The sequence below is a fragment of the Passer domesticus genome, chromosome 12, assembly GCF_036417665.1.
Source record: "Passer domesticus isolate bPasDom1 chromosome 12, bPasDom1.hap1, whole genome shotgun sequence".
NCBI lineage: Eukaryota > Metazoa > Chordata > Aves > Passeriformes > Passeridae > Passer > Passer domesticus.
In genome coordinates this window covers 16,411,395-16,437,943 of record NC_087485.1, presented here as the reverse complement: position 1 = coordinate 16,437,943, position 26,549 = coordinate 16,411,395, and the positions used below count along the sequence as shown (strand labels likewise).

General features: G+C 42.2%; 2 long non-coding RNA genes across 3 annotated transcripts; one reads left to right on the top strand and one right to left on the bottom strand.

Annotated features, from left to right (window-relative positions):
* Positions 1 to 501: 501 nt before the first annotated feature.
* On the bottom strand, positions 502 to 7,814 carry LOC135279686 (uncharacterized). Its single transcript, XR_010346909.1, has 4 exons — positions 7,529 to 7,814; positions 5,857 to 6,472; positions 2,699 to 2,727; positions 502 to 2,205 (listed from the first exon to the last, which is right to left on the bottom strand). It is a non-coding gene; the product is annotated as an uncharacterized LOC135279686 (long non-coding RNA).
* On the top strand, positions 7,205 to 26,487 carry LOC135279687 (uncharacterized). 2 transcript variants are annotated; one of them, XR_010346910.1, is made up of 4 exons: positions 7,205 to 7,363; positions 18,434 to 18,563; positions 22,813 to 22,949; positions 25,073 to 26,487. It is a non-coding gene; the product is annotated as an uncharacterized LOC135279687 (long non-coding RNA). The 2 variants fall into 2 exon arrangements; XR_010346911.1 differs by lacking the exons at positions 22,813 to 22,949; positions 25,073 to 26,487 and adding an exon at positions 19,265 to 20,122.
* The last annotated feature ends 62 nt before the right edge of the window (positions 26,488 to 26,549 follow it).

The window sequence follows — 26,549 nt, the reverse complement described above, 5'->3', positions numbered from 1 at the left end:
AAGCCCAGGTGTGAGGCACCAGAGCCTCCCTCTCTGCTCAGGGACTGTCCCTGGGGCAGCCAGAGCCCCAGATGGGGAACTGAGCTCAGCCAGCTCTCCTCACTTCCCTGGAGCCTGGCACACCTTGAGCTGCTCCTTAGGAAGCCCTGCTTGGCTGAGCTGTGCTTTTTGAAGGGACCTTGCTCTGACTGAGCACTTCAGCTTGCCTTAAGGTTGTCACAGCAAGCAAACAAAAAATACCCGACAATCTAATGTGGAAATTAAAATCAAACTCCTGGTAGGTCTACTGTCTGGGAAATCAGTATTCTTCAGGACAGCAGCTCGGTGTAACATCTCAGGGCTTGACACAGTGATCTTGTCTGTATTTGAGTTTATTTCTGCAGCACACCAGCTCCCTCTGTGTCCTTATCTGCCATGCAATGTCCCTGCCAGGACAGGGACAGCCACTGAGGCCATGCACATCTGGAAAGATCAGTGAGGCTCTTTTGGAAAGCTGCCTTTGAACTCCTGTTTTACAATCTTGTCTTCCTTCTTCCAGAAGAAGCTTAGCCAGAAAGGAAAATATTTTCCTGTCATGAACTGTGTGCCCCAGCCAGGCTATGAGGAGGATGCAGGGAAAGCTCTGTTCACCTGTCTGATAAAACTGACACCACAAACCAAATCTTCCTCTTTAGAGTTCTCGGAATTTTCCTTTGCCATCAAAGCTAATATTAGGCATGCATCATATTCTGTATTTATGTCATAACATAGCAAGTGTAAAGACACCAAACCTCTCTTTCCCTGGCTTACAGTCAGTGTAATCCTTGCATTAAAAAAAGAAATAAAATTATATATTCCTAGATCAGCCCTGTAGACTTTTTCTGACATACAGGTACGTTCTTTAAAACTAATTTTTCCCAGAAGTCCTTAGCAAGCATGTCTTATGGTGGAGGTTAAGAAAAATGAGCTTTCAAAAGGCAACTATTTTTTGCATTTACAGCTCCTATGCTTTGTTCTTGTTAAGGAAGAGGAGGAAAAGGGGAGTCCAAGGGGAGAACTGGATGGATGCTGGATTTTCCCAGTGAACCTCAGTGCCATAGCACAGAGCATCCCCAGCAGTGTGGATGCTCAGCTGGGGCAGTGACCCAGAGAGGAGGAGCAGAGGAGCCCCAGGAGCAGCTCACTCTGCCCTTCTCCCTTTGCCATTGTGTTTGACATTTTTGAGGCTGAGGTCTGTTACAGTCGAGAGGTTTACAGCAGCAGGGCTGCAGACAGGAAATCTTATGACAATATAAAAAAGATATTCTGAAGGAAATGAGTGAGGTATTAAAACAGCCAGGTTTGGAAGCTTTTTGTTAGGTAGTTGCAATAAATTATTCTTTTGTGATACAGTCAAATGAAATATGTACACAGAATTCTTAGAACTTCCAAATATAAACAAATCATTATACTTTCCTTTAACTTAGAATGAAAAAGCTGTCAGGATGGCTTTTGATGAGTACAATTGCACAATGCAACTACCAGACACTACTGAAGTTTCATATACATTTTTACCTTATTTGACTAATTCGAAGTTTTGACTCCTCTGTCACTTCCTGACAAATGGAAGCATTAAAAATAGGCTATGGCTTCCATGTAGCTCCTCATTTTATTTCTTTTTTTTTTTTTTCAAGGGAACTGTACCATCTTTATGAATAACCTTTTTAGTATAGGAAATATTCTCAGTGCTCAGAGGTAACAAAGAGAGTGTCATTCCAGTAATTATGTGCTGTTTGCTGCAATTATAGCCCTCAACCTGTAATTCAATCTGTGTGGGCAGACCATACGTCCATGTGAAACTCCATTGGCTTAATGGGTTTTACACCGTTATAAAGACCAATTTGCATGTCTTAGATTATAAAGTCAGGCTAATGTGCATATCCCATAAGCATTTAAGGACACATTCCTAAACTGACAAGCACAGAGATGGCACTAACATGAGTAATAAGTCTGTGTTTATCAGCTGCACATTTGCTCAGCAGCACTGAAATTGTGGACCTCATTGGCACAGGTTGTTGTGGAGGCAGGGAGGATAAATTAGGGTTAATTTCAGAGAGGGACAGTCCATCAGGGCTGTAAAGCCTCGGAATCAGGCTTTAGAAGGATATGTCTAGACAGAGTTATTTCGTGTTTGTCCTCTTTTGGAAATCCACTCTCCAGTCCTCACTGAATACCTTCAAGTTTCAGCTGCAGTGAAAGGAAAATTATCAGCCTTTAGGAAGAACACTGGGATACAGAAACTGAAAGCAGGGAAGGGCAGCAAGACATGAAAATAATGGAGATGGGGAAATTCAAAGGATCTGAAATTGTAAATGAAAGAGCACAGTAGAAATACAGTATTAGAGTTGGTGGGAGTTGTCTTGTCATTATGACATTTATTGAAAGAGTACTAGAAAAGAAGTGTGGGAATGGCTTGCTTTATAAATGGTAGTCTATGTTTAATTTTCAAAATTGCAACTTTTTTTTTTCCAGAGGTCTCAAAAATTCCTCTGTTGAGAGTTTATCACCTGAAAAGAAAATAAGACTCTGCGACTTAGTAAGCACCTGGCTTGTATTGTTGAGCAGCTGATTGAAATCAAAAGATGCTTAGTATTATTTGTAGCACTATTTGTACTTTACCATTTGCTTGGAAGCTGTAATCATGAGGATGTGGTAAATAGCAAAGTTCATGTGTACTTACATTGTATATCCCAAAAAGCCCCCGTACACCTGCAAAATGGAAAAAATGTTTATTGTTTAACGTGCCGGGAAAGAGCTGCTAAAATATTTAGTGTTTTATTTGTTCTTGTGTAATAATGTGTTCTAAAGTAAAATGTGAATGACATCAGCCAAAACAGTCATTACAGAGCCTGGAGGCACAGCTCTGAATTGGGAGGTTGTACAGACCCATCAACAGCTTGCTGGAGCCTGGCTGCGGAGCCTGTCATTATCCGAGGCTGAAATTCTGCATCTGCCACTCTTTATCCTCCACCATTTATCACACAAAAGGGGTGACCTGTGCACACTCGGTCAACACCTGAGCCACTGTTCCTGCAGCAGCTGTGCATCTCTAGGGCAGCCTGCCAACACCAGCAGCACCACGAGGCACTGCCACTCTCGCCTGCTCTAAGATGCTCTGCTCTGGCAGAGTTCTCATTGTTGGTAAAGCAGGAGGGAAAGCTAAACCCAGAAGTGGATCTCTGTCTTTGAGAATGCAGAGCAAAGGAATAGCAGGGCTGGAGACAGACAGAATCTCAGAGTTCTGATTCAAAGTCAGTACTGAAAGGACTTAAACGTCCTTTCATAAAAAACAAAGCCTAAGACAAAGTTGGAAATGAAATGGCTTTCCATTGCTCTCATAAATTGCAGTTTAAATATCTTTAATTTTTTTTTTCTTAATCTTTTTTCTCTTGTTCCTTTTTGCTTTATCTACTTGGACCTTTCTGAAAAATGTAAGAATTTTAAAGAGAAGCCTATAAGCTTTTAAAATCACATTCTGTTTTTAACAAAAGTAAAGAATGACCCAATTCACTACTTTCCAGGATTAATAACTACCTTCTTGCTATTATATTTAAGGTATTAGCTCTGACACTTAATGGAGTGTTAGACATGAAGTAAAATATGTGTCTGAAATGACTTAGATGAAATTCTTCCTCTTCCTGCCACCCACTGTTGATGCAGGCATTAATGTTTTTGGAAGCAAGAAGACAGGAAATACTTATGCTAAGCATGAAAAGTAAGAAAAACACAATTTACTTTGAACATCTAAGAATCCCTTCTTAAGCAGCAGATTTTTTCCAGTCCTAGTCTAATTAATTTTGTTAAACATATCAGAAATACTTCTTCCTCTGCATGATATCACAAAACTGCTTGAATTCCTTTTGCTGATTTTTTATGTCACTTTGGGGAAATAGGTTAGCTGTGGGATGCCTACACTGAAGTGCATAAGTGATCTGCTTCAGTCCCACAAATCTATTTGTACTAAAATCGGGAGCAAATAACTTAAACTGTGCCATCAAGAAAAAATAATAAACTATTTTTATATGTTCACTTAAGCTTTCTTTTTCTTAATAAAGTCTGATTTCCAGAATCTTATTTTATGATGCTGAGGGTCCTATTTATATGCAGCTCATTTAAACCTTTACACATCCCCTAAACCGTCTCATATTCAAAGTAATAATCTCAGAAGAATGTAAGCACTTTTCATGGCAATGTTTGGCCTCTGAATCTTTTATGAAGTGCAAGGAATGTACTAATTTACCTTAATCATATATAGAACCCCTTTAAAATTAAATTGGTCAGTAAAATACCTTGGTGCAAAGTACAAGATCAATAAGGGGGCCCATTAAAATCTATCAATCTCAGCTATGGATGAGACAAAAAATAATGCAGTTCCATCAGGATTTGAAAGCAGCATTCTGATTGCAGTGGCATTCCTTTGCACTGGCAGTCCATGCTCCCAGCCCTCAGAAACACACAGCAAGTGCAGCTAACAAGTGTATTTCAGATTCTTAATCAAGGAAATTAGTGACCAGCTTGAAGGTGCAGTGGCAGGGAGATGATAGAGGTGCTTGTGTGAGCAGGGGGGGCAGGATATGATAGAAGGAAGGCAGGAATTTCTAAGGGAAGGTGAAAGAAAAGTTGAAGTTTGTATCATTATCATTGCTAGTAATGAAGGGGGGGATTACTTCTGGGTTAAGAACAATTTATTGCTCAGAAGAACATCAGCCTCAGAGGCTGTGAGATTTTACAGGAGTAAGTGGTTGGTTATATTTCAAGTTTCTTGGTTATAAGGTGATATATATTTTCTAACCTAATAGACAGTCATTACAATGTTTATTTTGCTTTTCTGACCTATTACTTTTACTTAATTTTGATGCACTTTGGACACTTTCATTTAATGGGCTTCTGTCTCACATCTGCACATATGTTTTTATCATAACTTCTAAACTCTTATTCTATATAACCATACTCTTACATTATATAAACTTTTCACTGTCTTTTTAATACAGTTTTTCACTTACTGAAGGTGTATTCTTACTTATAACTACAGAAACATAAATTTATTATTTTTCTCCTTAATGTCTGTGTATTGTATTTTTACATCAATCTAAGCTTTTTCCAAGGCTGTAAATCAAACTCTTCAGTGTCTGTGGAAGTTTTTATTTCTCTGATTCCCACAGTTTGAATATCCCCCAGGAGTTATAATGATCCTAATGAATCATTAGCATCCAAGCCCTGCCCTGCTCCTCAACGAACATAATATTTGGGAACCAAAATGTAAAAATTATTTTTTATTTAATTGTATTAATTTTCCTGATGTAACAGTACTGATGTTAGAGGTGTTTATTTTTACATTATTTTACATTTAAAAGGTAAAGTTGCAGATAAACTCACTCTCTTCCCTAAGGAGCTGATGGCCTAAAAGGGAGCTGGGCCCAAGAGCAGAGGAAAAGGGATGGAGTGGTTTCCTAAAGCACCCAGCAGAGCAGTGCAGGTGGAGCCCAGCCTCCCTGGCACTCCCTGGGCTGACAGAGCCATGGGCAGTGCTGCTGCAGCAAGCCCAAGCAAGGCTGATGAAATGGCTTCCTAATGAGACAGGACATTTGATTAGAATTTATATAAAAGAGGGGAAAAAAAAACAGCCAAAAATCAGAGGATTGTACACTTGTATCTCTCTATCAGCAGCTGATTTCAAGCTCCACTGAGACTAAAGAAGGAACAAAGCTATTTCAAACAGCTGCTTTTCAAACAACTAAATTCATTTCCAGATCAGAGCTGAATTCTAAAGCTCTTAAAGCATCAACTTCCATCTGAAAATGAGGGTAGGAACAGCCAAGAAATTAAATGATTTCCTACCAGACCATTTTTATTAGCAGTGTGCCTCCCCACTGGCACTACAACTCACAAGCCTGGAGCAATTCACTTTCAGTCTGTAATGGGCTCCTTCCATGGCCTTTGCTCAGCACAGCCAAGAGCAGCAGAAGGAGCTTGTGCCTGACCTTTTCTCCTAATAGCAAAGAGATGGAGCTGCAGCAGTGGTTTCTTGCAGCAGTTTTACAACACACTGCAGCAGCTCATTCCATATGGCAGACTGACCTACAGATCCAATAGGTCAGAGTTTCAGGCAGCTTTCTTCAGCCCTCCAAAATGTCCCATCAGCTCTCCGTGACATCTCTTGTTCTGCTTTCTTTCTGCTGCTGTAGCTCTGTGGTTTGCTGCAGACATGGTGAGGTGCTCTCCTGTGACACTTTTCTCTGGCTTTTAGGCCTCCTGTGCAGTGTTGTCACCCCAAATTCTCTCCCTTTGCTGGTTTCACCTTCACCACCACTTAGGGAAGATGCTCTTCCCTGTTTTTGGAGATGCTGGGTCACTGCTGTGGGAACCCTGATGCTGCAGCTCCATTCTGGGGGAAGGACAGCACCTCTGGATCAGGCCAAGATCAAGAACTCACTTGGCTGCTTTGCTTGGGGCACTGTGTGGGGGAAGAGAAGAGAGGAGGCATTTTTCAGTGTCAGACTGAAACCTTTGGGATTTTCTTCAAAATTGGTGATGCCATTACTTTACCAAGCAGAGATTCAGTGAAATTCTTGTGCTCGTTTGTGACTGGAGTACAATGTGTGCTGGGACAGCCTGATGGAATGAGGGTGGAGCTGGGAGACTCATCCTGGCACCTCTTACCTGTCTGCTCATGGACAGGGCAAGGAAGCTCCAGGTTTCCTCAGCTACATTGCTCAAGTCTCCGGACTTCATGCCTTGGGGCCAAGAGGGCCTGAGAGCTGAGGCTTTGTCTGTAAATTAAAATACCTCCTGGCTCAGGACCTCCCAATGGGGGTGTCTCTCTGCTGGAATAGTGTTTGTTTGTACAGCAAGAACTTGCCCCAGTCTAGTGGGATAGTAATGTCAGACTTTTCAGAATGTTTTGGTGAAATATCTGGCATTCCTTCCCAAAGAGAAGACAGAGAGGGGAAGTCTATCAGTGATATTTTGCCTGACATCTGGGAGGAATGATGCATCTGACTCCATTGATATCAGAAGGCTAATTAATTAATTGACCATACTATATTATTCTATACTATATTACATATATTACATTACATCTAAACTGAATCTGCACAAGCACCCAGCAAGCTGCCCAGAATCTCATGACTGTCAGCCGACAGTCCTGACACACACACTTGGGCCTGCTAGGCCAGGGAAACAAAACCCCATCACTCCATACTGCATTCTACTTTGGCACAACACAGGAGCAGCAAATGAGATAAAAATTGTTTTGATCATTCTCTTCTCTGCTTCTCTCACTGCTTCTCTCAGGTTCAGAGAATGTGAATCCCACAGAAGTCATCAATTCATTTAGCAGGAGCATGTAAGTGTGAGTGAAGCAGCAAAGGGGGAAGAAAGTATGCTCGGTTTTATGAAAAATGTTTTTCTTTGTCTCATCTAGGGCACCTCAGAACACCATTATGTGGAATGCTTTGGGATTTATTTAGTAAATACAATGCAACTTGAGTATTCCAGGTTTTGTCCTTACCTCCCATCTGTGGGCACAGTTAGAACACTGATATCCTTATCATACATTACTGTGACTGAGACTTTTGGGCTGTCAGAGTTTCCAAGCCTCCATGCAGGCCCGCGTTAGCAGACAGTTATCACACTACACTGCTTTCTTTTCAAACAGGCCTAGTAGAAAATTGTCTCCAGCCAGCAAACACAAGTTAAGCACAGATGGGAACTTGGCCTGCAGCCACTTTATTGACCTGAAAGGAAGGTGCTTTTCAAAGCTTAACTGGAACTGTTTAAATAGCAACACTGTAAACAAGAAGAAACCTACTTTCCCCCCATGCCTCCCCTCCTTCCCCTCCCTTAAAAATCAAAGCAATCCAATGTCCAAAGCTGTTAATGTTAAGAGGCAAACAGGAAAGTCAGGAGCTTTAGGGAGTGTATGGTCAAACTTGTGTTCACATTTATAGCATTTCCCATCTCTGCTTTTCTGATCAAATGTGTAGCTATAAGCACAGAGCTGACACAAGCCAGATCTTCAGCAAGTCTGTCACAGAAGCATTTCATCCCCACATCAGGGCTGTGAGCAGACATGCAGCCTCTTGGCTTGTCTCTTGGACATGATGGAGATGAGTCCAGAAGCAGCAAGTGGTGATGAGCAGATCCAGAAGAAGGAGACCAGCAGGGCAGATGTCTCCCAGACAGAATCCTCCTCATCCCACCTCCTCACTCAGCTGCCTGCATTTCATGTCACCAGATCCCCAGACAGACCTGCCTTGGGCTCCATCACTGAATAACTCCACTTCAAGACAGATCTCAGAGGAGTCTCCAATTCATCCCTTCTTTACACAGATTTGCATTACAGAAAATGTACCCACCATGCAGGACCTTGAGACAGAGGAGAAACCAACACCCAGATGTGTTACAGTGGACTCCAAGTTTGTACACTGGCAACACCATATTTCTTGTTTCCTGTATGTCATTTTTAGGCTTTCACAGTTTTGAGAGAAGTGCCCAGGGATGGTTACTGGTTTTCCACCACTGTGAATATCGTTGTATTCTTCCAGTACTTTTTCACATACCTTGAATTTCTTCTTAACTCCCTGAAGCTGTGGGAGCAGATTTATCCAGTACTGGATGCACAGCATTGGACAGAAAATAGGGAATATTTGTACATTGAGAAAGCCTTTGTGCTGCCTAAATTATTATTTTTTTCCTTAGAAGTTGAGAATATGCTTTATCTATCCAGAAAAAAAATAATACAGAAGGACTAAAATATGAAAGTAAAACATGAAATATTAGCAAGACTAGAAATGTAGTGACTCACTAGACTCTGACTGTGGCCTGGAAAAGAAAATATTTCTTAACTGTTCCTGCAGTAGGATAATTCATAACAAATACAATGACAGTATTTCTTCTTACTTACATTGCTAAATATAACAGAGCACTTATGAAATGAACAGGGTATCTTTTTCATCTGGTCTCTGGTAACCCAGTTAAGAACACTGGGCAGAAGCTGCACAGATCCAGAAAAAGAGCTTAGCACCTGGAGCTGTATATGGTCAGAATGCAGGGTCTTCCCTAAAATCCCTTTAAAGTGCTAACAGTGTCCAGCTCCCTATTTTTCGTCTTTTTTTTTCATATATTTATAAAACATGTATTTCTTATATCTTAAGGGAGGATGGTCAACCAAGTGGCTGCTGCATATAAAGAAAGGGAGGAAGTTTAACCCCAAAGTCAGTGCAGGAAAACCTCCAGCTGCTTGATTCTGGGAGGGTGGGGGACAGGGACCCGCAGAGCCATCTCCTGAAGGTTCATGACGAGCTGTGACAGTGGCAGCTGGGAAGGGACAGGGCTTGGGCTGGAGGGCACTTCTGGGGGAAGTCAAAAAGGCAGTTTTGGCTGTTCATTCAAGATCTGAGGGATTGATACACTGAAAACAGTAGTCTGAATCTCACCATCCCCATAAGCTATGTCTGCAAACACAGGACTGAGGGCACCCACTGCTGCATCCCTCCAGTGAGTGCCACCAGAAAACAAGAGCCATCCAAGAGATCCAGGCAGATCTCAGTTCAGATGCACAGAGGCCTCATTGCTGTTTAAAAGTCATGCTAAAGACATTCTTTTGCTTGTGAAAAAGCACTTTTACTGGGCATGACGTAATTCTGTGTGATCTTAAAGCTTTTACATCATCTGTCTTTAAATAAAAACACGCCTTATGGCAAAAAATAACGTTACAATGTAATTAGACTCTATAGTCTGGAAATAAGCCCTCATTTTAAAGGCACTATTACTGGAAAGCTATTTGCACAGCAGATGTTTGAGGATATCTGCTGCATTTCCATTTTGCCAGCTAACCTTACCCTGGCTGTGCTGGTTGTAGACACCCAGGTTGTAAATCCTCCCTAAGCGACTCCTAATGCCACCAGCAAAACCATAAATTGCAGCTAATGCAGGATGAGCCTGAAATGTTCCAGCAGTTTCTGAAAATGTTGCCTTTTCCTTTGCATTTAAACAGATCCGTACTGGTCTCTGCTCCTCCAGTCCCCCAGCCAAAAGTGTTTGCTGTGCTTGAGTCTGTTGGTTTATTTGGTTCAGGAGCTGTAATCAAGTGTTTCAGTTCTACTTAGTGAGAGGGGTAAATAGTCCCTGTAGTTGTTCATTAAAACCTCCATGATGTATGCATCAATTACCAAACAGCTTGAACAAAACAGAGGTAAATTAACTTTCTGAAGCTCGCTGTCATAGCCAAAAGGAGTGTAAAGCATTAAAAGTGATTTCATGGCTTAAAGTTCATCCAAAGTACTATTAGCTTTAAGTCCAATTTTCAACTGTCAAGGGGAATATTTACAATAGTAATTTCAGATCATTATCTTAACATTTCAATGCAAATAGCCACAATTTAATTCATTATTACTCGCATTACATCTTTATTTTGCCACCAACTGGTGGCTGACATTTCCCAAGCTACTAGGAAGAAATGCTAATTAGACTGGTGTGCACTCTTACCCTTTCTTAATTTCATCATGTTTGTTCTTCAGTCACATGAAGCATTTCCTCCTTCTGGTCAACCATTGCTTTTTATCCTCTGGATCTCCTCAGTGGTCCAGTTGGAAAATTGAAATAGAGATAAGGCAAGTGAAATAATTGCCTGCTTTCTGCCTTTTTGGTAAAGTATCTAAGAGTATTTGTGCTAGTGTGACAAAAATGACCTCTTTCCTTCAGCCCACCCACCCAACTTAATTTAGAAAATCTGAAGTGATCTCTGGAGTGGAATACTATATGCATTAATATGCAAATGAACTGCCAAGAAAGTTCAGATTTGCATTTAGACTGGACAAAGGGGAAGGAAATGGCTTTCTCATGCTGTTCCCTTGCATCACCACAATTTCACAAATTACTAATCCCAGAAATGATGCCAGAAGGGACTTTCTCAGTACATTTCATTCATGCTTAGATGAGTTTGATTCATCTCAATGTGCCTGGCATTTTACAGTAAACCTGCAAATTTAAAGTGCAAGCAGGACCTCAGTGGCTTTGCTAAGAACCAAATGTGTTTGAAATAAACACAATTAGTAAACTTCAAATAAAATATACCCTCCTGCTAGGCGCTAGAATGGTAATAGGTAGGAGAAGGTAATATTAGGAAAGTTTCCCTAAGAATTATCAATTATGCCAGTGAGAACATCTTATCTCCATTAAGAATAATATTATTCAAGCATGCATATTTGGTAATAAAAAAAAAAGATTTAGCAGGTGAATGCCAAAATTATTGAGGGGAAAGTAAAAAGAAACCTATAGGGCAAGGCAGTAATCTAGTTTGCAGATGGATAGAGTTTAATCCTTCTCCTCCTCCTTTCCTATCTGAGGTTTAGTCAGCTCACAAAATGAGGAATTATTCCTGGGGTTAAAGTTTGGATGCCTACAAATTAGAGTATTTTTAAGCAGATAATTTCCTGAAGACTTTCTGTATGTCTAATATTTGTTTTAATCAGGGGAGTGTTGGTTAATTTATACTTTTTCGCCAAGTGAGTCAGTGTTTCTGTGTCTGTAAACAGATGAGCTTTCAGGAGCACAGGTGCCCCAACAGGCAGGTACTTTTCAAAAATAGGTATAATGTTGAAAAAGTACCTGCCCTGGGGCATCAACAAAGAGGAATTTCAAGATCAGTTTTATGTTTGCTTCTTAATCTTTCTGGGGGATTTTTTTCTCCTCCCAGCTACTGTAGCAAAGAAAGTACTGTAAGTCATCACATTTCTGTTTGCCAACATTTATTTGCCCTTTGGTTTAAATGTGTACAGTGGGAGGGTAATAGGGCAGTGCCTTTTACTGCTGGGGATACATTTTGCTGTGTCTGTATTCCACATGGCTAGAAATGAAGTATTAATATTTTTTCATTGGAGAAATGCAACAACATTTTTCTATGTCAAAGAGACTTTCCCCTCCTCCCCGCTCATCCTGCCATCCTGCTCTGAACCTTCCCCTGTGGCTCTCTTTTGAGTGAAAAAAGGAGCATTTTATGACAATAATCCATCCATTCTAAGCCTTTCCCCTGTCTCCATACGAGGACAGGGCAGGCAAGCACACCCTTCACATTTTGGGGGTGTTGACCATTCTGGGCAGCACAGCTGGTTAAACCCTTCCTGTGTAAGACTTTTTGTGCACACAAGTCCCCGTTTCAGCCTCCTGCTTCCAACCAGCGGAAACTGAAATGAGCACACTTATTTTTAGGACTCTGATTAAGTCCCATTGTTGTCTGATGCCTAAACTGAAGAGTGTTTGTAAGTATTTCTAAAATCCACTGGACAAAGGGATCTGTTTCAAAGCTTTGTTGAAATGAGGATGGAGCAGTGCCCTGGGTGGGGGGCGTTGGGATTTGGAGGCCAAACCCAGCCTGACACTTGTCCTCACACTGGTTTACAGTGGGAAAAGGCAGGTGTGTGAGACACTGACCTCCTGAATCAGGCTCTGTCCTTGCCCAAATCAGCAGCACTGGCTCAGTATTCCATGTTTTCCTCACCAAAAATCCAGAGAGAGCAGACCAAGAAGAGCCCCTGGCTCTGATTTGGCACCTGCTGTCCCTGGTGTGGCCAGGCTGGAGCCAAGCTCTCACAGTGCCCAGGAACCTGCAGTGCTCCCTGCTCTGCTGTTGTACCTCTGGTTTCCACAGAGCACACTGAGCAGGAGGATGAATCCAGCCTTTTCCCTAGCTTGGGAATGTTTTTTTGGTGTATTTTACAGTGCCATGTGATTTGGTTTTCCCATGGTAATACTTCATTTCTTGATATCCCTCTGATTTATTTTGTATTTTATTTGAGGTTCTCAAAGTAGGTAGATTTCCCACTGTGTCTCACTGTTTGTTATTCCTAATGTTCTGAACCATCCTTTCTCCTCATTTTCAGACCAGGGGATTGTCTGTTCCACTATCTTTTTTTGTTTTCTTTGGCTTCCTGATAAAGAGTGGAGATCTTTTCTGCACCACAAGCCAGCCAGCAGTCTGGTTGGAGGTGCCTGTTTTGCTTAAAAACTTTTCAAGCACACTGTAGTGATGTTAAAGAAGCCATAGAAAGTACATGACATTTTCAACACTTCAAGGAAGGGCGAAGGACACAAATTTACCCCAAGCACTTTCATGCTTGTATCTTGTTAGCACCCCATCACTATTAGGCTGTGTAACCTCTCTGGGGACCCCTTTCTGTTCCCATTTGGAATGGGGCCTTGCAGTGTCTGGGCTTTTAGCTTGTTCACACTTTTAATTAAGGGGAATTAAGTAAAAGTGTAAGTGCATGTTAATCAAAGGTCATAAAAAAATTTTGGTTTTCATATCCTCAGTCATGGCAGAGAGTTTGTGGGGTTGGGTTAGAGATCCAGAAATTATTAAAGATCTGCAATGGTCTGTACCAGATTTGAGGCAATCCTCTGTGACTTCCCTTCTCCAATTTAATGCATCTTGACTTCATATTTTCCAGAAATATGCCTTGATTTTCTATCTAGACACCAATATCAAAATAATAACTATCAAAATAATAGTCTTTGGGCAGATCAAAGAAACAAGACTAGTTGTCAGCTCCTTATTCACTTCTGAATTGTTTATGTGGAGTTTTGGTGATTTTTTTAAACAGATCTCAAAATTCCCAGGGAATTTTATGTGCACATCTAAAACCTTCTATCACTCTGGTTCCATTGTCCAGTCACCCACCCATATCAGCATTTCACTGCAGTTTCCTGACTGTCAGGTTGTTTTACCAAACTCCCAACATTTCAGGAACCAACAAGAATAAAAGCACTTGAGTCGGAGCCTGGAAGCTTTCATTAAATCTCCTTTGTGTGTTCAGAAACGCTGGAAATCAGATCTGTAATGAGAATCTCCAGCCTTAACCCAATTTTGGTTTCTGTAATTGCAACTGTATTGTATAAATTAGTGCTGGACCACGTAGGCAATGGCCCAGTGAAAGGCCAAAAGCTCTTTGGAAGCAGAGGGTGGAAGCAGCTTTTCTCTCAGGAAGGGGAGCACACTGGGTGTTGCTGCCAGCAGAGCCAAGGCTGGCATCTTGCATTGGCCAGAGGGAAAAAGCTCAGTCTGACTAATGACTAAATAAACCAGGAAAATGAGCCTTTTTCCAGAAAAATTATCAGAGTAACAAGGTAGGACAAACAAGTGGCAAATGTGGAGGTTTGTAAGTGGGCCAAAAGGTCTTAAAATAATACATCATTTCTCAAACTTTGTCCTTCACTTTCCATGTAAATTTGGTCAATTCTGCCACCTTCTTCTCAGCAAAAATTAACATTCACATTGATCTTTTCCCTTCCTCTGTTTCTTCCCTACCATCTGCACTGGGGCCTATCCACGCTTTCTTAATTGACTGTGTTGATCCTAAAAATGAAATTAACATCCACTTCAAGCCTAAATTCTAGGTGCAATTCCAGCTCACTGAGAGGAAGTTCAGGTCTCTGGATATGCACAGGGCCGTCCTGCACAGCAGGGAGTTTGTGGCAGTTAAAGCCAATAATATCTGTGTCTCACATCTTCCACCTCAGAATCCTCCTTGGCGCCCTGCAGCTGGGACACAAAGTGTAGATCTTTACACTGGTCAGATCTCAGGTACCTGTCTGTCTGTGCTGGGAGGGTGTCCCTGGCCAAGCTTAGTTCTGTGGCTTTTTTTGCTTGTCTTTCCCTCCAACTCCCTCTGAACCTCCAAAGAAAAGAACACTTAAAGTTTTAACTTGTTGTTCAAAGAATCATAGAATGGATAAGGTTAGGAGGGACCTTAAATCCCATCCAGTGCCACCCCTGCCATGGCAGGGACACCTTGCACTGTCCCAGGCTGCTCCCAGCCCCAGTGTCCAGCCTGGCCTTGGCCACTGCCAGGGATCCAGGGGCAGCCACAGCTGCTCTGGGCACCCTGTGCCAGGGCCTGCCCACCCTCACAGGGAACAATTCCTCATTCCCAAGATCCCATCCAGCCCTGCCCTCTGCCACTGGGAGCCATTCCCTGTGTCCTGTCCCTCCAGCCCTTGTCCAGCGTCCCTCTCCAGCTCCCTTCAGGCACTGGAAGGCCACAGTTGTGTCTCCCTGGAGTCTGCTTCAGGCTGAACAACCCAAATTCTCTCAGCTTTTCCTCACAGGAGAAGCTCCAGCCTTTGGATCATTGCAAACTGCCCCAAACCCAGCCCAAGCCACTGTTCTGGTGTGAGATGCCACCTGCCCTGTGGTCCCCAGGATGGTCAGTCCTGTTGATAACCTGGACTTGCTGTCCAGTCTGGTGCAACTAAGGAACTGCAGTGGTCCCTTGGAAAGCTCTCTGTCAGAACCAGGGGATGCAGTAAACAATTAATGATGGTGCTAAATGAATTGCCATGCTCTGATAGAAGGCTTCTGTGAAAGTGTGTAAAGGTGAAGACAGAGAAAGTACATAAAGTGTGATCACATTTCTGAAACCACTCATTAATAATAAAAGGGGAGAAAGAAATGAAAGGGAATGTGAGAAAATGTTCTTTCTCTTTTAAGTTCCAGAAGTTCAGGCAGGGAGCCTGAAGTTAGAGAGACCCCACATTTTTAGATTAAAAACATTTTCTTTCTTATTTCTGCAAGCTCTGGCCTTCTAGAACAATGAGCAAACCTTACCTAGAGTAACTGTCCAAAAAGATCACATGAATGTTATGGCAAACTTGATTTAGTCATTAGGAAAAGTTATTTCCAATTGGTTTCTCTTTCTCTTTTGATATGGGCATTTTAAACACTCTTTTTCTCTCTGGTATTCTGCATATTTTAAGCTAAAAAGGATTTATATCCTATAATACTCTTCTGCAATACCTTTACTTCTGGATGCTCTTATTTAACCCTTAAAGGGGTGTTCTGATTTCACAGTTAGAAACCCTTTATTTGATCCACTTAGCAAGTGGTTGATAACTGTTATAGATGGGTAATGAGATGGTTGGCTCTCACAATTAAGGAGTAAACATTATATGTATGTTAAGAGAAGTTTTGTAGACGTGTAGTTATGTCACTGTAATATGTCTTCCTCCTTGCATTGTTATCAGGGGATGGCCTTGGTAGTCGGGCATTTGGGAGGGTTGGCTTGTTACTGTGGTGATACCTGACCTCAAATCAAGGTGTGAGAAAGTGATTTCCACCCCTGGACAGAAAGGACTCTGGGAGAAGGTAGAGGTATAAAAGGTGGAGCACCAATTTGAAGGAGTTGATAGTCATAAGGGCTCCCAGTGCTGTAACTTTTTCTTATTTAGTCCTTTCATTGTTTTGTTTTTTTTTTTTTTTTTCTTTTTTTTTTTGTTAAAGTTTAATAAACCTATAAATTTTAAAAAGTGAGCAGTCGTTTCTCACAATAACCACAGCCAGAAGCGCAGGGTCTGCCAGAGGGGCTGGGCCCAGCTCTTCCCATTCCACAGCACAGCCCCTCAGTGTCCCTTGTCTCTTGAAGAGCTGCCCAAACTTGCTGCCACAGGTGCTGGGCACTTCCACCCTGCAGCCAGGGAATCCTCACTGCTCCTGGCAGGTTCTGCAGAGGGGACTGTGGCACAGAGCAGGACAGAACAACTTTGTCAGCAGTGCTGACATACTGCACAGGCTGTGTGAAGTCCAAACCCTTTGTATTCCCACCGAGGGCTTTAGAGAGGGAATGCCAGTGAGTGTTACAGTCATGTCATAAGTTATGCTCAGTAATTCCCTTGTGCAGTCAAGCTCTTAAGGTTAGACTACATATGCTTTCTTGAGAGGTTTATCTTAAGGTTCCTGGTTTGCTGCATAATCAGGCTGATTTTTAAGCTTATTTATGGCTTTCCTTTTGGCCTATTCCTTTCTTAGGCTCTCAGTTTAAAGAAAACAATCCTGATGAGCAGCCCATTAGCATTAAACAGCTTTCCTAAAAGAATGGCTGTTAAATTATCACAATTTTGTTGTGATTAGTTCCTGCAAATAGAGAATGTCTCTGGGCTAAGCAATTCTCTTTCCCAGTATGAGGAGTCATTGCCATCCACTTCTGGAAGTTGCAGCTTGAATGATCTTGGTTTGTCCTTAGGTGATGCTGTGACTCTTTCCTTTCTTCCAAGGACATTGTTTCCTTCTCTTTGGAAGCAGTGCCCTGCACAATGTAGGGCTGAAACCTCCATGATGAGTTTCCAATGGAGGAGAGTCGTGTGCAGGGTTCTAACACATCCCTCTGTGTTACAGCACATCCCTCTGAGCTCTTTGCTAGGAGCAGTACTTCCAAGTGTTCCCTAGCCTAGTTGTTTTCCTGGAAAAACTGCTGTGCAGTTGAAGATAAGTATACCAGGCCTGTGCTGGTATCCCTCCAATTCTGGGGTTAAAATATTAATGCTGGTACCACCTAAAAGGAATGGTTCTGTCAAATCTGACTGGTGGAAAAAATTGTGGAGAATTGCTCTTGTGTAGCTGCTCTGTCCATACTATTCCATGGTAGAGCAAGAGTAAATTTCCCATTTACCATATGATAAATGGGAAATTTGCTCTATAATTGCTTGGTGCTGAGTCTCTATGTCTACTTTTTTATGAGTCTGTCTTAGCTATCACAGTCCTTCCTATGTACATGAAAACAGTACAACTGGAACACAGAGAACTGCTGAATTTTTGATATTACCCTGCACCTGCTCTGTTATAGCAATATGTTCTTAGAGGGGTTTTGTTTGGGTTTTATCTGGAGCTGTTTTGGGGGGGCTTGGGGAAGTTTGGGTTTGGTTTTTTGGTTTTATATTTTATTTTCCTAAGGCTAAATGCTCTCTGAGAAAATAAAAACAAAAACTGCTTTACATAGTTGAGAGAGATTTACAGAAAACATTTTGTGGGTTGGTTTTAGCAAGCTGGAATTTCAGCCAGCTACTCTTTGTCTGTACTCACCTTTTTCTTTAGTCGTGGCACATGAATATTTTTCTCCACACACCTTTTTGGCTGCGATGAAATGTGATTCCATGACCTTGCAATATGTAAGAAAAGCCACCTGATCCCAGAGAGTCTCTGAGGACACTGGTGAAGCTCTTGGTAGTGTTCATGAGTTTCTTTGAGACAGCAGGCAGTGCAGGGTCTCTGGACACAGGGAGACCAGAAATGTGTTTGCTCCTGTTTGGGACAGGATGTGTACTGTAAAACCTGGAATTCTAAGGCAAAGTCCCGTGAAGAGAGAATCCCCTGCAGGACACCAGAGTGCCCCTCTGCAATCACTTTGTTGCTCAGTTTTCCTTAAAGCCTGCTGAAAAGGAGGAACATCCAGCATGGAATGCCAGTGACAGGGGAAGTTGTTTCATCTCTCTGTTAGAAAAAAGTTGGCAAGTACATTGTAAGGTACCCCTGCAATAGCCATTTTAATATTAATAAAGGCAGTGTACAAGTGCACTTTCTAGCTCATCCTGCCAATTAGAGGAAGATCCTCCTACACATTCTTTCTGTACTCTGCTTTTTTTTCAGTGCTTTCACCTATGCCATCTGTGATGTTTGTATTTCTTGATGACCTTTTCAACAGTTTGTTGTTCTCATTCTTCTGGCCGTGTGAGAGAGATGGAATTCTCCAAGGAAAGCTACTTGAACATATGGCAAGGTACAATATTATAGCATGTAAACTGACATTCATTACTGCTTCTCTGTACTGTTGACTTTATTTTTTTCTCTAGGTTTATTTTTTTAATTTTTTTATTATTTTTTAATTTTTTGTTTGGAGGAAGGTTTTATTATTAATGACAGCTCTAAACTGGGGGGGAAGCCCCAGTTTGTGGATTGAAGTGTGAAGCAAGTTCATACCAGCTGAGGAGCTGAGCCAAGATGAAATCTTCAGACATTAAAAAAAAAATTAAAAAAAATAATATATATATATGTATATATATATATATAGTGCTCAAAGGACCTTAACCTGTTGGGTTTTTCCTACCAAATTCTGCCATGCATGGGCATAAGGAACATATCTGAGCACAGGGACAAAAGCATTTGTGAGTCAGTGGGGACAGCTGGGACAATTAGGCTAAAAATGAGTGGAAAAAGTCACACAGTGGAAATTCTTCCAACAATTAGAGAGTAAGGGTGTAAATGTCAGGAACCTTCTCACAAGACAGGAGTGTTGTGGTCAGGAATACTTGTCCATATCATGAAGGTTATCAAACTTGTGGCTGGATGAGGTGAGCCACAGGTGTAGAGAGGGGGCTGGAAGGCAGGCCTAGCATGGGTTAAATGATGGGGCTATTTTTGCAGCTTCTATTTCCTGATGACCTTTTCAACAGCTGCCTGCTTTTGTTCTTCTGGCCATAGGAGAGAGTTAGAATTCTCCCAGGGAGGCTGCTTGAATGCCTGCCATATCCATCCATTTGTGTGAATTAAAAGGGTATTGTGTGGACATCATAAAAATGAGAGAAGAGATGGAGCCTACTGAATTGAGATGGAAAACAAGTGAAGCATTTTCTGGTAGTTCTGCTGTCAGAATGAAAAAGAAGTACTAGATAATTTATAAAATCTGTGCATGAACAAATGACAAAACTTCATAGCACTTTACATATGTTAGAAGAAAGGTAAATGGACAGTAATCTGATTGATGGGAGGGAGAGTGAATAATCCCCAAGGCAGGGGAGAAAGAAAGGAAAGGAATGGTTTTGGTTTCGTTGGAAAGGAAGTAATCTGACATTTGACTAAAGGTGGGAAGGTAAAGGAGCTGTTGGTGGATCATAAGCAGAGAAGTGGAATCAGGTGTGGGAGGATTAACCAGAAGCAGTCAATCAACAGCAGAAATGGTTGATGGGTGAAGACAATTTTGAGAAAGAAACATGAGGAAAATACTTGTGGAGAGATGAGGAAGAGATTGAAAAACAAAACAAAACAAGAAAAGCATTAATATTGCTGCTTTAAATAGTTAGAGAGGATGTTATGATTTACAGCTTACAATTTCTGCAAGGTCAAGAAAAATCCACAGATGCAGTTTAGAGAGGGTTTCAATCAAGACAGTCCATATTAGCAAGGATATTTATGTTAATACATAAACTGTAATTGATACTCACCAATTTAGAGCCCAAATTTTACTCATGGAAAGTCTGTGCAAGAAGAAAACAACCTCATTGTGTTTCACAATATCTTCCTGTGTAAAACATTTGTTCCATCCATCTCACAATGCCCAGAAATGAGCAGGCTGACAGTGGTGCCCTGAGGCTCGGTGTTTCAGCCCCAGGGGTTGCCAGACAGTTCCATGGTGACAGAGCAGGGTGAGTCCCTCTGCCTGCCCTCAGAAGCTCCAGATCACACTGGGAACCCTCCACCAGCACCCTGCTCTGGATTTGTGATGCCACTGCTGTCCTTAGGAAGTTCAGAGAGGAGTCTGGAGGATGAGAAGAGGGCTGCTGATGATCCAGAGCTGCAGAAAGCTCCATCAGGTGTGAGGCTGCGCTGTTGGTTCACGTGAGCAAGAGAGGATCCCACTGACAAAGCTGTGGCAAAAAGGCCAGCTGAGTGTTACAGTTCAGTATCATTCAGTCCTCACCAAGCTACTTGGGTTTCTGTTGTGTTTACTGTGCAGGAACCCGTCTTTAGGCTTTAATCTTTGCATGTTCTTCTTCTTTCTTACATTCCAGCATGGCACATTTTTAATCAAGTACTGTGAGCAGCATATCAAAGGAAGTGGTTGACCTTCAGATCAGTGCAGCAGATAACCTCATCCATTTATTACATTTGAGAAAAATCATACTTCTATCAACTTTGATCAAGAACAAAAAGACAAATATCTGCAAAAATCTCCAGCACGTTTCAAATATTTCACTCCTGTTGGTTTCAGCAGCGCTGCTTCAGCGCCCTCCTGTAATACCAAATTCCAAATATTCCAGGGAGAGGGGAGCGTGTGCCTGAGGAAAGCACGCACAAAACCAATTCTCTTATTCTGTGTTTACTTACTCTGCCGAGTCGTCTCAAAGCACCAACTACAATCTGCAAAAACAAGATTGCTTCCCTCTGGACTCAACTTGCATAAATATTTCAGTGGATAGATACATAAATTAAAAAAAAAAAAAAAATGTTTTGGTAAATAGTAAGAAAAAAACCCAAAAAATCTGAGATGGCCTGATTTGTAAACAATAAATATTACATCGTCTTTACACAACAAAGGACACCAGATGATCAAAGTTGTGAGAAAGGCTTACTAGAGATAGAAAAGGATGGCTCTCAGGGTCCTAAACTACTTGTAAGTCAAGTATTCATTTTACTTAGTGGTGGCTTTTTAATAGCCAGCTGCTTGGCATTGGCTGTTTGATACTTTACTATTTCTTTATTTTCTGTTATCTCTGTCATAATCCACCCTAAGTAATTATTCAGCTCAGAAAGAGTCTGCACAGAGCATTGCTAATGTCCTGTGGTTTCTTTGCCCATCTGAGTTGTCATATGGTGCTCTTTCCAAAACCACATTTGTAGAGCACAGCCTTGGAACTGTTTAATTTTCTGGAGAAGAGTTTATTATTAAACACTAGACTGTTATCAAAACAATTCAATATGCATGACCTAAATCTATTTGTGGTTAAATAGTAAGGTCTGGAGGTTAATAAAAAGAACTGCAGCAAGCTGCTCACAAGATAATTCAAGAAACTTATAAAGGATTGCAGAACTCCAGCCATTTTCCCATTAGGCTTAAGATAAAAGTAAATATAAAAGGAAGATGACAGTTCTATATTACTATTTCCTTAACAATATTGAGAAATTCCATTGTTTCAAAGGTTAGGTGAGGCAACGAGGAACCATGTGCAGTTGGTAAAAAGCTGGAGTTTTTCCTAAATTTAGCAAAATGGGTTTTTCTTCCCTCTTCAGGTAATTCTTCATTTTATTTATTTTTGGGTTGGTTTTTTTCCCCCACTGTCTTTAGCCTTGTGAGTGTGAATTGCTAGAGTGGGAAGGAGAAGAGACCTAAATCAGCTTCCAGTTCAGCATTTAAGCAAGAACAGTCACTTCTCAAGTGCTGCTGAGTGTCACAGCAAGACAGGGAAGGGAAGTGGCACTAAATGACTCCTGAAAAGTCAGTAGGCTTATTAAGTCTTACTTAAAAAGTTGATTGGGGAGCTAATTTAGAGCTCCCCTGTCCTGCCTCTTAAGTATGATGAAAACCCTTACAAGACTCTCAGTGGTGCTAACAGATTCAGAGTGGCATTGAGTGCAGGCGTGGAGTGGGAGCAGGGAAACACAAAGTTAGGAGGGCTGGGTGCCTTTAGCTCCGTGCCTTTTCCTAGAGGGCAAGGGGCACAGGAAGGATGTTTTACTGCCTGCTGCTTGCAGTATGATTTTTCACTGCGTGGTGGGCCAGAGCCCTGCCATCAGAACCTTTTTGTCAGTGTGTGGAAGCCCAGTGTGGGTCTGAACGCCACCCACACTCATCCCGACTTTCTGAGCAGCCGAAATGGATGGGGAATTAATAACAAATCCAGCTTCTCCCAGGGGTTTTATTGATGTTAATGGCATTTCCTTATTGTTCATGTGGACGTGGTGGCACCAGTAAAGAGCCAGCCAAGCAATGAGAAGGTGGCATTGGAAACTGTTGTTCATGCTCTAAATTGCTTCTAAGCTGAGCCTTTAAAACTGAATGTCACTGCATAGCAAACTGCCTGCCCTTTTAATGGAAATGTCAATCCTTTAGAAAGTTCTTGTTTAGAGGAACCATGTGCTAGACAATACTCCTAATGAAGATCTTCTTCCTTTGTCTCTGCACTTGCCCTCTCTTTTATCCTCTCGAATGGAAATACCAGCCAGAACTCTTCAATTATGGAAAAAGCTTTTCATTTTAACAACTGTTTTGCAGGCATTCTTGCTAATGCATTTTGTCCGCCTTTGTTTTCCAGCCTCCCATTTCTATTGTCGTCTTTTAGAATGACAGGAGACGGAGCTTTTTCATTAGGAAAGAGCTAAGTCTAGGCACTACAGGCTGTGCCTGGAGAAAGAACAAAGGCTTGACTCTTTAATTTTAAACTCACTACAGGTGCGTATTCAACAAGATATTATTGTCTTATGGCCATGAAAAGTGTACCAACTGGAAATATTTTGAGAGAATGAATTCTTAATCTATGACATCAATAACGTGACCCCCCAGAGTGTTTGAGAGTATTTCATTATCCACAGGGTGTGTACATGCTTGTTTTTATCCTCTCCCAGCCAAGAGTCAGAGCACATTATTAGTTTAAACTTCAGGGAAAGAAGATTAAAGTGGGGTTTTTGTGTTCCAAGTGCAGCAAGCTGAACACTACATGGATGGGTGGTGATGGCAGCCCGTGACTTCCTAAAGAGACACAGGCTTTGTGCACCCTATTGATTTTCCAGGACCATGTCAACAGCAGTGCTGCTGCTGGAGCTGCCTGCACTCTCAGTTTTCTCCCTCATACTCTGATTATTCTGGAAAGGGCAGGTCTACCCACACAGTACATCCCTGATCACTACTGAAACAGAAAAAAATGCATAAGAGGACATTTACTTTCAAGCATTATTGTAATCACTGATCCCTATTATTAAGCAACTTGTCAGTTGTCCAAAAGCTTCTTTAGAGTATTTCCATCTCTGTCTTGCTTTCCTTAAGATGGAAAAAAGTAACATTAAATTGCCTGTCCATGAGAGTCAATTGAATTTAACTCTGCACATTTATACATATATATATACACATGGAGATATACATTGATAGGTATTTAACAAGAACCTGTTGCTTTTAACTTCTTTGCTAACTAATGATAAGTCAAAACCAAACTGTGGTGTTATGTGTGATATTTTTCTTTGTGGAATACTTTCATCTATAATTCCAAAATGTAGGCTGTTGTAAACATGTATTGATAGCAAGTGTATTATTCAATCTCTGGGGTACCAATAAGGAAGATAACAGGCTGTCCTCTCAGATCTCAAAACACACACCTTTCGCCAAATAAGTTTGCTATTAACACCACCACTGTGTTATCAGAGTCTTTCATCAGACCAAACTGTGGGTTGAAGCCACTTTCTGCATATCAGGTCTATACTATTATTATTATCATCACCAGGAAGTTGAATTTAGTTAATTGTTCCAGTTATAGCCTATAGACACTCACTCTAAATGTGCAATATTATTGAACCTGCCCTAAAAGAGAGACAAACCAATGTAATTCTTAATGATCGGCTGAAATAGATGAGAGAAGCATCATTCCTTCTGCATTCCCAGTTAAACGCTCTGCAGACTGTGCTGGATATGCAAGACAATCCCCTAGCACCGCAGGAGTGGCTTCCAGCTGAGCCCAGTTTAGCATGCCCTTAGCACCTGCTGCTCCCCGGAGAGAGCTCCTGGCAATGCCAGTGTCACCTGCAGCCGGGCTGGGGACAGGGAGAGAGCTCCTGGCAGTGCCAGGGAGTGTCACCTGCAGCAGGGCTGGGGACAGGGAGCTCCTGGCAGTGCCAGTGTCACCTGCAGCAGGGCTGGGGACAGCGAGCTCCTGGCAGTGCCGGGGAGTGTCACCTGCAGCAGGGCTGGGGACAGGGAGAGAGCTCCTGGCAGTGCCAGTGTCACCTGCAGCAGGGCTGGGGACAGGGAGAGAGCTCCTGGCAGTGCCAGTGTCACCTGCAGCCGGGCTGGGGACAGGGAGCTCCTGGCAGTGCCAGTGTCACCTGCAGCCGGGCTGGGGACAGGGAGCTCCTGGCAGTGCCAGTGTCACCTGCAGCCGGGCTGGGGACAGCAGGGTGGGGCTGTGCCACACTGGGGGTAGCCACTCACTGGCACTGTCCCCTGGCTGTGCCACTGGCAGCATCCCACACGGAGCAGTGCCAGCATGAAATCCACTCCCCTGGCCGGCTTTGTGGCTCAGGTGTGTCCAAAATAACCACGGCTTGTGGGCCTGAGGCTGTTCTAATTACAGTTCTAATTACAGTTACTCTGCTAATTCTGTCCTGGGCCCCGGCTCTGCCACTCTGCTCTGTGTTCCCGTTGTTCCTTTCAGAAAGCACCGCTGTGTTTTGGGCTCTGGCACAGCCTGGGAGCTGTTGTTTTGTTATCAGAGCCTGGCAGGCTGTGCTGGTGTACAACAGAACTGTGTAAGGACAATGTATAGGATGTTGCTCTCTACAAAGCCTCAGAATTCTTTTATTGTCCAGGCCTGGCTCATCTCTTCGTGTCCTTCAGGCCCTTCAGCAGAAGTGATTGAAGTTCAGTGAGTGCTCCACAGCTGAGTGACAGCAAAACCTGCTGTCCTGCCCTCATCATCCCCTTAAACTGCTGTGGCACTTCGGGGAGCAAAAGGGAAATAAAAAACCCAAAAAACCAACAAAAAACCACCATACAAGTAGAAAAAGAGTGCGGGTCAAGTAGGTAGAGAGAGAAACAAAGACAAGAGTGCTTTATGAGAGAGTGAGCACGGGGAGTGGCAGTGCCCAGCAGCCAAAGCTGCCAGACTGATGGAACCTCAATGGGAAGGAGCCTGGAGCAGGGCAGGAAGAGAAATAGAGATCCAAGGTCAAAGAGAGCAAAGGGCAACTGGATGACTTAACCCTAGAGCCTAAGATGGCACAAAGGATGGGTTCAGCTGCAGGAATAATTGTCCCCTGTGAATTTGTGGTGATTTCTGAGACTCCTGGCTTAGCCCATACCTGTGGTTTGGAGAGAGCCCAAGCCGAGCACTGGAGTGGGACTGCAGAAGGATGTTGAGGAACAGTGGATTGCATAAAGACTTCTCCTCTGAGACTGTTTTCATCCTTTTCTGACTTCCTGCTGTTGGCTTCTTCACTGGAAGGCAGCTGTGGGAATTATCTGACAAAGACAGATCATCTAGTGCTAAAAATAAATGAGATAAAGAAATTGAAAATGCCAATATCAAACCAAGCCCATCCCCAAAGATGTTTTATTATATTCCTTTATCTGTGCCGTGGTGCCAGGGACACTTTCCTGCAGAGGTAGAAACAGGTAAATCCAAGCAGGTTCTTTTTTCTGCTCACCTGATTATATAGAATACATATCCAATTGAATATATAGAGGGACTAAGAGACTTGTGAAACAGTTGATTTTTTTATGTTCATTTAAACTGGAGGGCAGACAGCAGTGAGAAAGGACAGTGGAGCGATTGTCTTCCTAGAGGAACAATTTTCAAAATTTGTAAATGGTGTGGGAACAAATGTTGCATTAAACTTTCTTCAGCCTTTGTTGCAGATCCCATGAGCATTAGCTAAATATTCACAGGGGAGGGTGAGAACCTCATCATACAAAACTCATTTACAAAGAAAGGAAAAGTAAAAGCAATAGATGTTTAATATTCAGCATATTCACCACAACTGTTTTATCACTGAATATCTGTTGCACAGGGAAGGGACTGTGTGCAAATACTGAGCATGGGGATACAATTGCTTCTTTCCCAGGGTGGATTAGAACCCTGTGGGTGACTGACTCAGTTTTTTTGAACATCCTCTGGGAAGTAGCCAAGGAGAAGTTTCTTGTTGAAATGACAGAAATTCTTTGACATTAAATGTTTTCTTGGAACATATGTTGAAATGTCTCTACCATTTCAGTGATGAGCTTCCTTTCTGGCACCTTTTAATGTATGCTCATGGTAATCACAAGCAATATCTTGTCAACAGCCAT